Genomic DNA, 14,492 nt, shown 5'->3' on the forward strand with positions numbered 1-14,492 from the left:
AAGCAACAAACAAAACCCAATTGCCCAAATCTATGGAATATATGGAATGCAAAGGGCCTTTAACTGTTCATCTTTCCAGCCACCATGATGGTTTACAAATCTGTATTTAGACAGAGGACACAAAATGAAAGAAGGATCAATAGTTTACCTACACAGTACTCTGCAGATATGTGAAGTGAAACCTGCCCTTGACTTTGAATAAAGTTTTCATTATCAAGATAACTCAGGTTTAATATAATTGGAGGCCAAATTACTGCCATAATTAAAGAGAATTCATTATAAGAAGGAGAAAATAATTGAAAGACAACTTACAGTAGCTTTAACAAACAAAACCAAAACAAAATAAAACAAACCCCCACAGCTTGTGGGACACGGGGAGAGCAAAGTTGTCTGCAACACTTGCTAAGAGTGAGTGTGATGCTTCAACAATAGGGATGAATCTTGGCGACATAATGTTAAGCAAAAGAAGCCAGACACAAAAGAGGACATACTGTATAAATTCATTGAAAAGATACCAAAGAACAGGCAAATCTAATCTACAGTGACAGAAGTCAGAATAATTGTGTTCTTGACTGGGAAGAGTCATAAGATTTTCTGGAGTGCTGACAATGTCTATACTTTGCTCTGGTCCTCACACCATCCCTGTGACTATCAAACCCTAACTGCTCTGATTGTTCCCAGCCTTTGCTCATTCCAACCCATATTCTCCAGGGCTGCTACAGCTCCAAGGAGGGCTCTGCTCACCTCTCCTAATGGAAGCCTTAGCTGTTGGAGAGAAGCCTGAGATGGGGCGAGTACTGGCAGGAGGCCACTGGTTGAGCTGGGTGGTGATGAAGGATCTTGAAGGTTGTCATAGGTTTTGGCTGAGTTAGGAGGACTATAGTAGTAAATCGACAGAAGCAAATCTGAGGCTTGAAAAATAGTCATGAAAACTTGGATTTTATCAGCATTAGTTCTTATTCTTTCAGTTTAAATAGCTTCTTTATTTCCAGGTTTAACAGGCAAAATTAATTGAACATCATAATAGGAGGTATTCATTTATCCATTCATCCATTCACTTATTCAACAAATATTTACCAAATTCCTACTGTGTGCAAGGCACTTTCATATAATGTAAAAGAAACAGTTATGTTCCGACCTATGCTAACATCATTAAGAAGCAGTCTCAAGTTTATTTTGGCAAAGGGGAAAAAGGAAAAGCAGGGTGTAAGTAAATAAAATAATAATTTTTAAATGTTTATATACATAGTCTATGATGAAAGCATATGTTTGATGAGGTGGTGGAAAGGATAGTTAGGAAAGATTCGAATATAAGTTCAGAAGCTGATTCTTTCACTTATTTGCTATGCAATAGTCAAATTCCTCATCTGTAAAATGGTAATAAGAGTATCTACCTCATAGGAACTTTGTGAAAGAACATTATGAATATTGAAAATTATATATCTAAAGAGGCTAGCATGAGTCTTAGCACACTGTAGGTACTCAATAGATTGTAGCAATTATCAATAACTCATTTAATATAACAGAGCCACACTTCTATAAATGCTTTGGTGAACATAATCATTAAGAAGATGTTCTAGTATAGATAATGCGAATTACATTTTTAGAGTAAGGACTTCAGTAATTTCATGTTAAAAACAAATATGGGACATAGATGAGGCGTCTGTGAGCCTGGCAATTTAACAATCAAAATATTTCTACAACTTAAAAAGGGGTCCATACATGTGAAAGAGACATAAATGAAGATTTTACCTGCACCTGCCCCGAACGATTGGTTCTCCACATGCTTGGCATCCAGTGAGACTCACAGTGCACTGACGGAGGGGACATGGGCAGAGCCATGGTAGCCAGGCTCGGACTGGGGCTGCAGCTTCTGGCGCTGCTCTTATACATGCAGGTTTATTCAAATCAAACAACTGCTGTAACACCTGCAAGTAACCCCTCCCACAATACTTCCACTACCCCAAGTCCAACAAATGCCACCACCAGGGCAAGTGGCAGTATTCTGCAGCCCACAGACAGCCTCTTCATGATCTCATTCTCTCTTCTGCATCTCTGTTAAAAGACTCGGGCCAAGACACATCTGTGCTTCTCACCTTCTAAACCCAATCCAAATGGCATCTAGACATTCAGTGCGACAAGGAAAAAACAGGTCTTCATTGAATCTGCTAATTCCACACTTAATTTTATTGACACAGAAAATGTTGAGGATCCCGTATTAGATTGGTTTGAAGAGCATGTGCAGGGTTTGACTAGATGATGAATGCCAATATTAAATCTGTTGGACTTTCATGTACAAGATGAAGAGAGACACATCCAAAATTAATTCAGAGGTGATTTTCTTAAGTGTGGGTTAAGAAGTATGGGCACATACAACTCTACCTAGAAAATGAATAGATGTTATCTAGAGACAAAGGATGGAATTTGGAACAGAGTCAGTTTTCATTTGGTTCATTAAAGTTATAAGGCCATAAAACAATTAGGAAATGCAAAAAGCTATGGGTCTATTTATAGGTACATTAGAAAGAACTTCCAGGTGTTCCTGTAAATCCTCGATGTATTATTTCACAGAACTAATTTAATGCCGATGTAACTCTAGATGAAGTTTTACATTGTTAAGCTATCACAGTTCTCATGGGAAATGAACTCTTCTGAGGCTTTGGATTTGACATAGCATTTGACTTTTTGTGTAGTAATTGATATGTTTCAGGGCAATGATGGATTGGAATCTACCCCAAATCCAAGCATAATGAGTAAAATTTGCTGATATTCAACAAGAGCGCCAAATTCATTTAGCTAAACTAATTCCAAAGAGTAGAAGTACATTGACCTCAGCTAATTTCAAAATGCTTTTTACTTCTGCATATGTTGAATACTTTTTACAATTTAAAAAGTGATTGGTTTTGAAGGTAAAATTGACAAATATTAAAACTGAAAAGGCAAATATATGAAGGAGCCAAAACTATAAATTAGGTATCTGGGAAGTGAAGACCGAAAGCTTACATTAAATTCAGAAAAACTTTTATACTCTTTCTACACATACTTTAAAAAAACTATGAATCAAAATAGCCACATTTGGAATACTTTCTGTTATTGGTCATTATTTTTAGATAGAACCTAATCCAAAGCCTAATGTGGGCTTAATTCTGGAAAATAAATCTTTTTACAACTCTCCTGATGCTCAGAACCTTTTTAAAAATAGACACTCCCTGAAGTTTTTTGCTCTAATGGTTACACACTGATGCTTAGAGGTTCCAGTATCTAATATGGCTACAGTAGTTTTGATAACCAAAGTCACTTCTTTCCATCTTTAGAAACCTACCTAGGAACAGCATAAGCAGCAGATCTCAAGCTACTCTGTGTGTGAATGAACATTCCCTTTTGTTTCATACTTGAATGCTGTACATCTACTTTGGATTGTATATTGTGTTTGTGTATTTATGCTTTGATTCGTTTTATGGAATTGATTTGTATTGAACACAAACTGTAAATAAAAAGAAATGGCTGAACACCCCTCCCCCCTCCATAGCCCAAGCTAAGGGTTTGCTTAAATTAAACCTGTTTAATTTCTTTCTGTTATTCTGGCTTTTGGAAACATTTTTGAACCTTCATCATTTCAACATATTCTCCAATGTGATATGTTTCACAATTGATGTCACCAAATCTCTCTTTAATTAATTTGCATATCAGTGGCCTACTTTTTCTATTTTCATCTTAAAGTTTTCTTGAATTTTGCATTAACATTTATTTATTCATTTTCTTTTTTATTTGTTTATTTTTAGAGAGAAGGGGGAAAGGAAGGAGAGAGAGAGGGAGAGAGAGGGAGGGAGGGAGGGAGGGAGATATTTGTTGTTCCATCCATTTATGCATTCATTGGTTGATTTTTGTATATGCGCTAACCGGAATGGAACCCGAAACCTTGGCTGTGGGGACGATGCTCTAACTAACTGAGCCTCTCGGTCAGGGCTATTTATTTATTTTGAAAGAATTCCAGAACAATCAGAGCAATTTGATTTTGTTCCATTTGCCAACATTTAGATACAATAAAAACCACGCTAATTTGGCTCTTGCTTAACGTTGCAAAAGTTGCGTATGAAAACAATTTTTTTATGCATTGTATTAAATGAATATATTGTGCGGGATTTAAAAAAGTTTTAGGCTCTGATTTCCAAACTGTGATTTAAAAAATACATCGTGCCCTCTATACTATGTTTAGGAGACCAGGGACGCAAAAGCAACATCCAGCTATTCAAAGGGTTAGAGAAGTCCTGCCAATAGTTTACTCTCGGCTAACACAGCACATTGTGTTATTTTTTAAACAGAAAGTTTCAAATCTGCTCATAGCCAACCTCACGAGGGATGGGATAGCTGTCTCCGGTTTTCCACGTTTTGCCGCACTTTGCGCGCAGCGATTGGCGGGCTGTTTTACCGCGATTTTTAAGCCCGCCCCCTCCTCTTAGGTAGACCTGCACCTGCACCACAGCTCAGAGCCCGGCGAGGCGGGAGGAGAGGAGACCCTAAAACGCGCCTAGAGGACCGTCCCGAACTCCTTCTGGTCAGTGAGCACGTTGTGTCCCCCTTGGGTTAATGCATTTCCCGTTAGCTCAAGCTGGGGTTTAGAGGAGCAACTAAATCCGGAATGTGGAACTGGAGGGGATGCCTGGCAAAACCCCTTTGTGTGTGTGTGTGTGGGGGGGGCGGGTGGGGGGGTTGTTTTAAGGAATACGCTGCGACTCGCGAAGGGGTGGTTTTGCTCAAGCTGCGCAAACTGGATGCTTTCTCCTTGCTCCTGGAACTTGCTCGAGTCCCCAGGGAAGCGCCTGCCTTTTGAGCTTGTGGTCAGGGTGAGTGGTGGCCGGGAGTCGAAGGCGAAGGTGCAGGGGAGCGAGTTCCCGGGATGGAACTTGACGCGCACTCTAGGGTCCCAGTTAGGGGACCCCCACTGTCTCGGGTGCAGGGGCTGCGACTGGCTTAGTTTTTGGCGGGAGAGCAGATTGTGGAGGAGACTAAGGGAAAGCTGCCGAAGGCTTTCGCAGTGGCTGCGCGCGGGCTCCCGGCCGAGCCCCCAGCTCGGGCCCCGCACGCGGCTGTGGTCAAAGGGCGAGCTCGCGGCAACCGCGGGGCACGCGGGCAGGGGGGCGGGGCGCCAGCGGCGGTTGCGGGGCATGCGCGGCTCCGCGCGCGGCTTCTCAAACATGGCGGCAGCGGTGTGAAGACCGGAGCCTGCTCGCGGGAATCGGTGACCAGTGCGACCGAATTTTGCTCCTTTTGCCGACGAGACCCGAGGTGGGTGGCGATTCCAGGCCGCTGGAGGACCGGAGAGGCGGGGCCTCGGCGTCCGGGAGCGAGTCGGTGCCCACGGGCGGGTGGGCGGGAGCCCTGGGTGGCTGGTCCCGCGCGAGGAACGCCCCCTCAGCCGTCCCGCGGGTCGGGCCTCAGCTGGGCCCCGCACCCCTGGCGCCCACTCCTGGCTGCCTCACCCCCCGAGACAAGGGATCCCGTTGCCCCACTAGTGCCCTCAGCCTCGGTCGTGCCGCCCCTCACACTGCCCCGGAATCCCGTAGCCGGGCCGCCTTCCTCACGCGGCCCCGGGTCCGAGGCGCGGACAGCACCATCAGGAGCATCCTCCGCGGAGGGTGGGGCCGATCGGGGCCCCGGGTCGCGCGGGTGGGCGGCGGGGCTGAGTTTGCGTGTTCGGGGCTGACTTTGACTTTGCGCGGTCGGGGCTGAAACTCGCGCGGTTGCCCTCCGTGGACGTGTGGAGTAACTTGTGGAGTTTGCGAGTGAAATGCTGGCTCGGAAGGATGCGCCGGGGGCGGAGCGCGGGCTTGGGGACTGATGCTAGGTGCCTGTGGGACTCGCGCCGCGGCTGCTGGCGGCCGGAGCGTGGGGAGCGGAGGAGCAGGGGCTGAGGAGGAGCAGGAGGGGGAGGAGCAGGAGGGGGCCGGTCCTGGGGGGTTGGAGCTGCCGGGAGGCACTGCCAGCTCTCGGGTCACGGGGGTGGGGTGCGGAGAGCGCAGCTCCAGCTCTCCTGGCAGCGGCGAGGCGGCCGCAGCGCTTTCGCGGCCAGAGGGGCTGGGGACCTTCGCTACCTTGGTTTGGAGACGGCGGTCTCACTTTTCCCACCTGGTTAGTGGTTGTGCCGCGTCCTGAATCGCCAGAGGGAGAGCAGGTAGGCGAATTTAATAGGTTTTGCGCCTTGAGGTTCTATGGAGCTCTGAGGGCTGAACTGAATGTTTTGACAGCACAGGTATTTAGGGACAAGTTTGTAAAACATTTGTTGTTCTTTATAAAGTGTGATTACAATTTGAAATTGGCCTCTACTTTGAAGAATTAGATTAGCATTTATGACTTAACTGTAGGGTGACTTTGGGACATCTCTAGAAAGGGAATTGATCGGTTAGTAGGGGAAACTGGGGCAGAGAAAGTGAGTACTTCATTATGATCATATGCTTTACAAAACTAAAGTTTTCTTTCCCCAAACCACTGCAGATACTGCTGCATTTGTAATGATCCTAGAGCTATTTATAAGTATTTCTATTTGGGGGAAAGAATATTATAAGATGTATAACATTTATGGAGTGCAGCTTCCTATGGCAAGCAATTGTATAACAATAGTTCATAGACATATATTTAATTTTTAAAAATGTAGAATATTTTTTTATTATTAACTTTATTGGGGTGACAATGGTTAATACATATTTAATTTTTATCAATAACAGTGCTTGGGAATGTTCTTCAATAATGACAATTTTGCCTTTCTTGCCATTCTTTTTCTTAATTACTCATTAAAATAATGTATTTCCAAAGGTGAATGTTCTTTTACTCTGTGATTTTGTCTATTTAATGGGAGGAATATGAAAATAAGCTTTTGGAAGTTAGTCTAATTGGGATTTCAAGAAAGGAGTGACTTTATGAGCACTGACCTCATGCCTTGTGTTTGTTTGGCTGTAGCTTTACCCATAGTCTTCAAAACAATCTGATAGCATTTTTTAAAAAACGTAATCAAACACCATTTAAAATGGCTTTGGAATTTTTGAATAAATTTCATATATGTCACACAACCATATAAGCTTTCCTAAGAGAATCTGATTTGTTTTGAAATTGATAGTTTGGGGGGAAAAAGGGTTAATATAACTGAATACATTATGGGTGAGGATGCTTTAAAGTTAAGGGTGTCATAATATGTACAAAAAACATTGGAGCCAGTCTTAAAGTGGTATCAATTTTTCTCGTGAGGCAGTTGATCAGTCGTTTTGGTTTATCCTTCAATCCATACGTCTTTACTAAGTGCCTATGCTGTCTGTATGGAGTTCGGTGCAATGTGTATTTACTCATAGGCTGCTATGTGTGCTGGTTTCTGAGTGTTTAAACCTTCCCATCAGTAGTTTATTCCTGAAAAGGTCAAGGTTATAGCTAAGAAAATTGGTATGAATGTAGAACAAGTAATCCTTTTACTTTGAGGGCAAATTCAGGGATTTTGGTTATAATTTTCTGAATGAAATTCTGGGTGTAACTGAATTTTCTGACTTGTGTGATGTTAGCTTTATAACTCTTGTTCTGATTCTATAGAAGTATACATTTTTAAATGAGAGATTACTTTCTGAGTCAAACAGATAACATTTAAGTGGAAAAATGAATGCCTGGTATAAATTGAAATCAGAATGTGCTTTGGAGATTGGGTATTTTTAATGCTAAAAAACTTTACTTCTATGATCAAGTAGTTTAGGCTGTTAACTAGATATTAACTAACTGATCATTTAGAGCACTTTATTTTTTTCAAAATCTAGCTCAGCTCAAAAATTACAAAAAAGGGTTATGATGGTCAGCTAGAAGCCAGATGTGACTCCCATTTTCTTTTGGGTTTGTTCTTTTTTAGCTGCCTCCCTGTTCCTCCCAGATGCTTCCTATTGCCCCTCTTCCTGCCCCTGTTCCCTTTGCTGTTGGTGTCTGTTTCCGCATCATTGAAATGGTGAGGGTAATCCTGCGCTGCCTCTCTGAGAAATAATTGATGATATAGTGAAGTGCCTTGAAAAAGCTGAGTAAATACCAAGTCTTTTGAATGAAAGTGACATAGCCCCTTGTTCCATTTAAGGAAGATCCAAATCACAATTTTAGTTTGAGATCTTGTAGGGTGGAAGAGAGTGGAAGGAGGAGGAAAATTTCACTTGAATATTTTACTGCCCCCTTCCTTGGGTTAATAGAAATCACTTGTAAGTTTAGTAACTGGAACACTGGCAGATGCAAGGGATCTTCTGCTATTTGAATTATTAGTCAACTCTAGTCCTTTTTTTTTTTTTTTTGACGGGTTACCCGATCTGTAACTTCTTTCCCCTCTATTCTCATTCCAGTTGTGAATGGAAATCTGGTCATCTCCTCTATTAGCTCCTCTCCCTGGGAATCTCATTGTCTTCTCATAGTCATTTCTAGTTTTTAGAATATACAAGATATGAACAAAGTGAGTTCTGCCACAGTCATCAATGTTAGAGCCATGAGGCTATGGTGTAAACATTGGTTGGCATTGCCAGGTGTTTTGTAGTTTGGAGTGAACAAATCAAGCACCCTTAAGAATTTTAGGAACATTATTAGTGCCTGAAAATTACTACATAATATCTTAGCATTTGAAGTGATTGTTGGTTGATTTCAGGGGCCAAAAAAATTGAAATTTTGAAAATGGCAAATTTTGGTGATTTTTGAAAGAAAAAGTTTCTTCTTCTTTGGCTTGGTGTCTTAATATTTATGATCCTTTTACCTTGGGGAAATAGATGAAAGAAACCACTGCTGTTTATCTTAGATTAAAATGGGTTGGTATAATTTAGTGGTAAGTTTTCCAGCCTCTAAACTAGTTTGGGCTTTGGTTACTCTAAGCATAGAAATGCCTTTATTGTAGTGATAACATCTCATTTTTAAAAAGATAGCAGAGTTGGTGGTTCTGAAAGCTGGGTAAGTTGAGAATATTCCAGAAACTATCTAGGATTTGAAATGTGCATATGTTCTTTGGTTTTTCATGAGTAAGGCATTTTTGCTTATTTTGTGTTTATGTTGTCTAATATAACTAAACTTTGGCCACCTTAGAAATAGTAATACTAGAGGTTTCGTGCTAAGTGATTTCTACTAAACATGTATCCCTAGATCTTTCTCTTACTTTCATTTTTTGGACATGTGATGGGAAGGTTTTAGTGTAGGAAATAGGAATATTTTACTGTGTTTAAAGTGAAAGATTTGAGGTTCCTATAAGCCGTTTATATGATGTAATTTCATACTCATCTGACCTAGGCCAGATGAATTCCTTATTCAACCAAGGAGTTAAAAAAGAATAAGCTTTGGTATAAGTAAAGAGCTGGGAAACATTTGAAAATGGAGAGCATTTGATCACCTACTACTTGTGATCTGTGTTTATGGCTGTGGCTCTGCCCCTTCCTAAGTTTATAGGAGCAAATTGTTGTAAGAGCGGAAAGAGAGTGCCCACCTTTTGTGGTAACATACCATTGTAAACTTCAGAAGGGACAGATATATTGCAATTCGAGGGCATACCTTGAGGATGCTTTCTTTTCTGAGGGAAAAGTTGGTGAGACTCTCTTTGCTTTTTGTCTTGAGAATACATATTTGAATTATCTCAACCTCTGTTTCTCCAGACAGAAACAGCTTCATTTGCTTAGCACATGTATTGACAAGGGTTTTTTTTGGTGTTTTTTTTTTAAACATTTGGTCACTTTTCCCACCTTTCATCATTTTTAGCTGGTTTAAGATTTTGATTATATATTTAGTTCTAAATTAAGCAGTGAGTGAATTAACTGTGTTTCTTCTCCAGTTCTCTTGCCTCTTAATACACTTGTAAACATATGCCCTTTGCTATGAATGGGTCTTTTTATTCTTTTGATAGATTTAAAGTATTATTTGGATTCTTTTCAATATACCTTAAAGTTATTTGAAATGTAATGATCAATATTATTTTTATTTTTAATTAACTTGGTAGTTTAATAAATCTTCAAATAAACACATTGTGTTTGATGGTTATTAAAAGAAAATATAGAGGGTAGGTGGGGAGAGATTAACCAAATAATTTATATGCATATATGCATAACGCATGAGCACAGACAATAGTGTGGCGAAGGCCTGGGAGGAGAGTGGGTGCGGGGTGGAAGGGGTCAGTGGGGAAAAAAGTGGACATCTGTAATATTTTGAAAAATTAAAAAAAAGCAAAAAAAGAAAATATAGTACTCAATAATGATAAACGCATTTATATATCGCTTGGTTTAGACTAGAAACTCTGATTTGAGATTTTTTTTGAGGTTGTGGAAATACTTAAATGGGTAATTTACTGACACCTGCCTCATGTTTGAAGCATTGTCAGGGATGTTTAGTTTTCTGGTCACTTCAGATTGTGTTTTAGTGCATGCTTTTCTGTAGTCTGTTGTCTAGTAGGAATTGTTGTTGTCATCATTTCCATTATTTCTTGTAGGGCCGGTGTTAGAAACCATAAATCTAGACTACTGTGATAATAGGAACAGGCTGTAACCTGACCCAGTTCCTTTGTCAAAATGTCGCATGGAGAACTGCCTTTAGTAAATTGACATGCCCTGCTATTAAGTCCAGTCCTCTGCAAATGTTGGTGGGCAACAAGGTCTTTGGACAATTACCCTGTGGCTGTGCTTTAAAACTTCAGGAATTTACAACTATAAACTGGGATTTTGGCAACCCTTGACTTGTCTTTCATTTATCTGTTTTCTGATACAACATACTTCTTAACTAAATGAATAGCTTTCACATAAATTATTTTAAAATTGTAAGAATTATTTTAACTTGTAGGCTATAATTTTTTAGCTAAATTAAAAATTCTTGAAAATAGTTGTTTTTTTTCTTGGGCTTGTTTTGACACAGAAAAAGATTAATTTCTAATTTGTTGCAGTTGATTTTAGTAAAGCATAATTAAAATTGCTCCTCTAGAAACCTTAATTTCCTCCAGAAGGCTTGATTTGATAAATACTCACTACCAAAAATGTTCATCCTTAATACTGATTATTCACAATTCAGAGATGAAAATTTATTTTTAAAGGTAATCACAACATTAAAATTTAGGTTTTTTTCTGATTATACGTATATCAGAAAATGGGAAATTTGATTTTTTACTTGAGTGGATTGAGTAGATACTTGTAAAACCTTAAAGTGATGAAACATGTCCAATTTAACAAATTATGTATGGCTGTACAATGGACATATATACTTTTTCTATACTGTATTAGGATAATCACCATTACCAGAAGCAAAATTTTAGTTAAAAGAACCAGCTTCTCTTTGTGAAAGGAAAATAAATAGCTGTAATGCATTTGAGTTAAATCAATATGTATTTTTGCATTTAGGTATAAATGTGAAGTACTCTTTTTGTTGTTGTTAATCCTCACATGAGGGTATTTTTTCCATTGCTTTTCAGAAAAAGTGGAAGGGGTGGGGGAGAGAGAAACAAACATCCATGTGAGAGAGAGACATCGACTGGTTGCCTCCTGTAGGCACCCAGACCAGGGGTAGGGAGTGAACCCTGCAGTATAGGTACCTGACCTTGACCGGGAATGGAACCTGCAACCCTTGGTTGTGGGCTGACACCACTGAGCCACACCAACCAGGGTGTGTACTCTTGAAACCAAAGTTTCAAATCAAAATAAACTATTTTCCAGTCAAAATGAAAAACCTAAAGATGTTGTTTTATGCAGTTAACTCAGACCTGTCTATCATTCTTTTGCACATTGGATAATAAAGAGCTTTTTTGCCTGTTACTCAAGTTTGAAAGCAGTGTCTGTATAATGAGGTAGACTAAAAAAATCAAAAAAAATCTACTTGTGCTATTTCATGAATAGTCTCTGGTGAGTTTTATGCATGTACTATAATTTCCATCACTTATTACAACATTTTCTTTAAAACTACCAGCAAACATATTTATGAACCTCTCTTAGCCTTGGCTCTTTTATATTATTGATATATTCAAGGGGATAGAATGAAATATTGCAGATTATTTTTTGTGTAGGGACTGTTTTTTCCCCTTTTTTGTTTAAATATAGGTTTAAGCACATATTTTGGTTCCAACTGTCATGTAATTAGAATTTGTAAATGAATTCTGGTATAACATATGTTCCTAGTTTTTCTTCTCCCTGAAAAAAAACACACCTGTAATACTAACCCATTTATGCTGGGGCCTATCTTTTTGAGACCTCAAGCATCCTAGAAATAAAATTCAGAGTAAAAACATAAAAGTCTGGCAGATGTTGGAAAAGAAAGATATGGGGAGTGAGGGACTGTCTCAGATCTCAAAGAATTTTCTCCTTGGCCTGTTGACCTAGAGTTGTATGTAAATTATGACAGCAGATTAGACATTGGAAAAAGGAACAGAGAAAACAACAATGACAGCCAAAAGAAAAATCTCACCAAGTTTTTTAAAACCACAATGTTCTGGTACTTTATAATTTAGGTATAAGTAGCCTGTAGCACAGCAGATTTTATTTACTTGTTTAGCAAATGTTTTGGGGGCCATATTATGTGATAGACACTGGAGAATACAAAGATGAGCCAAACTTGATATTGTCCCCAAAAGCTCATAGTCTAGCAGGGGAGATAAGGCATGTACACAAATACAACAGAACCAATTTTAGCATAATGGTTAAGCGTTCATGGACTAGGTTCAAATCTAGTTGGGTGATCTTGTACAGGTCTTTGAGCCTCAATATCCTTAACTTTCAAATGGACAGTAATAGTAGTATCAATTAATAACAGGCTCTTAATAGGCTTTAGATAAGAAAAAAATGTATTAAAAGGCCCTAGTAGGGTACCAGACATTTAGCAAGAGCTCAATAAGTGACAGCTCTTAGTATTTATTATTACCACTGCCAACACCACCATCAGACCCCAGGGACTGTAATCTTTATTTTCTTCTGTCCTCATGGATCCATTCTGTACAGGGTGCATGGTGTGTCTTTTTGCTTCTCCCTTTCAAAGCACGTACAGTGTATTGGAACCCTGTCTTTTGGTGTCTGACAAACCGAGGTTTGAATTAATCTTTTTTTACTACTAGCTTTCTGATTTTCAAGAATCAACAGAACTTGGTAACTGATAAGATATAGGACAAAGTAGGAGGGGAATTAAAGATGACTTCTAATTCAGAACAATTGGGAGTTCATAGTGTCTATTCAAATAGGAAGCAGAGGAAGAGGAGCACATTTTGGAGGGCAAAAGAGTTTGGTTTTTAAAATATGTAGTGTTTGAGATAGGTGTGAGACATTCAAACTGATGTTCAATTGGCTAGAGTAGATATTTTGGAGAGAGATTGGGACTAGAGATGCTGATATAGGAGTCATTCACATAGGAGTGTTACGCCAGTCATGGAATAGAAAGAGATTAAACTCTAAAATTTCTAGAATCTAGAGGAACAGACTGAGTGACTAGGGAAGATCAATGGCTAGGGCAGAAAGAGGGGTAATAGAGGTAGGACAACCAAGGAATAACACATGCCTGAGGCTCAAAGAAGAGAGGTGTCAGGAATGAGGGGTGACCTAACACAGAGGGCTCCTGAAGTGTCAGGGGCAATGACTGAAACACTGAAATGGGGATTGATGTCTGGGAGGTAATTGAAGCTTTGCAAGCAGATATAGGAGAAGGGGGAAGGTAGAGGCCAGATTGCAGAAAGTAAGGTATCACAATAACTCCTTGTATTACGGGTGTTATATTTATTGCCAAAACCCTGGTGATCATCAGGAAAAGATTTGTCTGGTAAATATATAATATAGTTGAGAATCTTTTCTACACTAATAAAATTGATGTTATCTCAATTTAAGGTCACTTTACTCTTTCAAATACGTGGGTTTTACTATCTGCCAAATGGGAGGTTCAGTGAATAAGTCTAATAATGAATGTTTAAGTTTGGACATTATTCCCACCTTTGGGACTTCTCTCTGAGAAATATGGCAGCAAACCTTGCTATTGGTGTGGGAACAAATTAATTTTTTTCAGCTGAACATCTGCATTGAGTTTATTTTTATGCTCTTTCAGGTTGAGATGCTATAATTTCATCTATTTTATAATATGTGAAATACAAAGGGCTTTGGGAGACCTCTTGCTTGTCAAGCTTTTTTTAGTTCCTGTCCTTGTCACCCTTATTGACTCTTCAGGTAGCAGTTTCTAATTAGAGACTCAAGGTATATTACCTTATCTTCAAAACAAAACAAAAAAGGGAGGGCAAAACAAAAACAAGACCCCCAAGCAAACAAATAATGGAAAGATTCTGTAATCTTAGAATTATAGACTCATTAACTTGCTAAATAGTCCTTTAAAACTTTCTTAAACTAGAATTTTCTCTAGAATCAGAAAAGCGCAATGGGAGTTTGAAGTTTAATAATTCCACTGTTAATTTACTGTTTACATTGTTTAATTGTATTGAGAAAATGGTTTAAAACAATGCAAAGCTTTTCAAAGCATTTAAAAAATGTATGTTGTTGAGAGTATTACAG

At 39.4% G+C, this 14,492-nt stretch overlaps 1 protein-coding gene and 1 pseudogene across 1 annotated transcript in view; both read left to right on the forward strand.

Annotated features, from left to right (window-relative positions):
* Positions 1-1,828: 1,828 nt before the first annotated feature.
* Positions 1,829-2,062, forward strand: LOC148090638 (signal transducer CD24 pseudogene; annotated as a pseudogene).
* Positions 2,063-5,214: 3,152 nt separating this feature from the next.
* Positions 5,215-14,492, forward strand: part of SCML2 (Scm polycomb group protein like 2) — a 127,716-nt gene continuing 118,438 nt past the window's right edge. Inside the window, exon 1 of the mRNA XM_087813443.1 lies at positions 5,215-5,286. The gene's annotated coding sequence lies outside the window, so the exon portion shown is untranslated. The remainder of the gene's footprint in view (positions 5,287-14,492) is intronic.

The sequence above is a fragment of the Miniopterus natalensis genome, chromosome X, assembly GCF_054644295.1.
Source record: "Miniopterus natalensis isolate mMinNat1 chromosome X, mMinNat1.hap1, whole genome shotgun sequence".
Taxonomy (NCBI): domain Eukaryota; kingdom Metazoa; phylum Chordata; class Mammalia; order Chiroptera; family Miniopteridae; genus Miniopterus; species Miniopterus natalensis.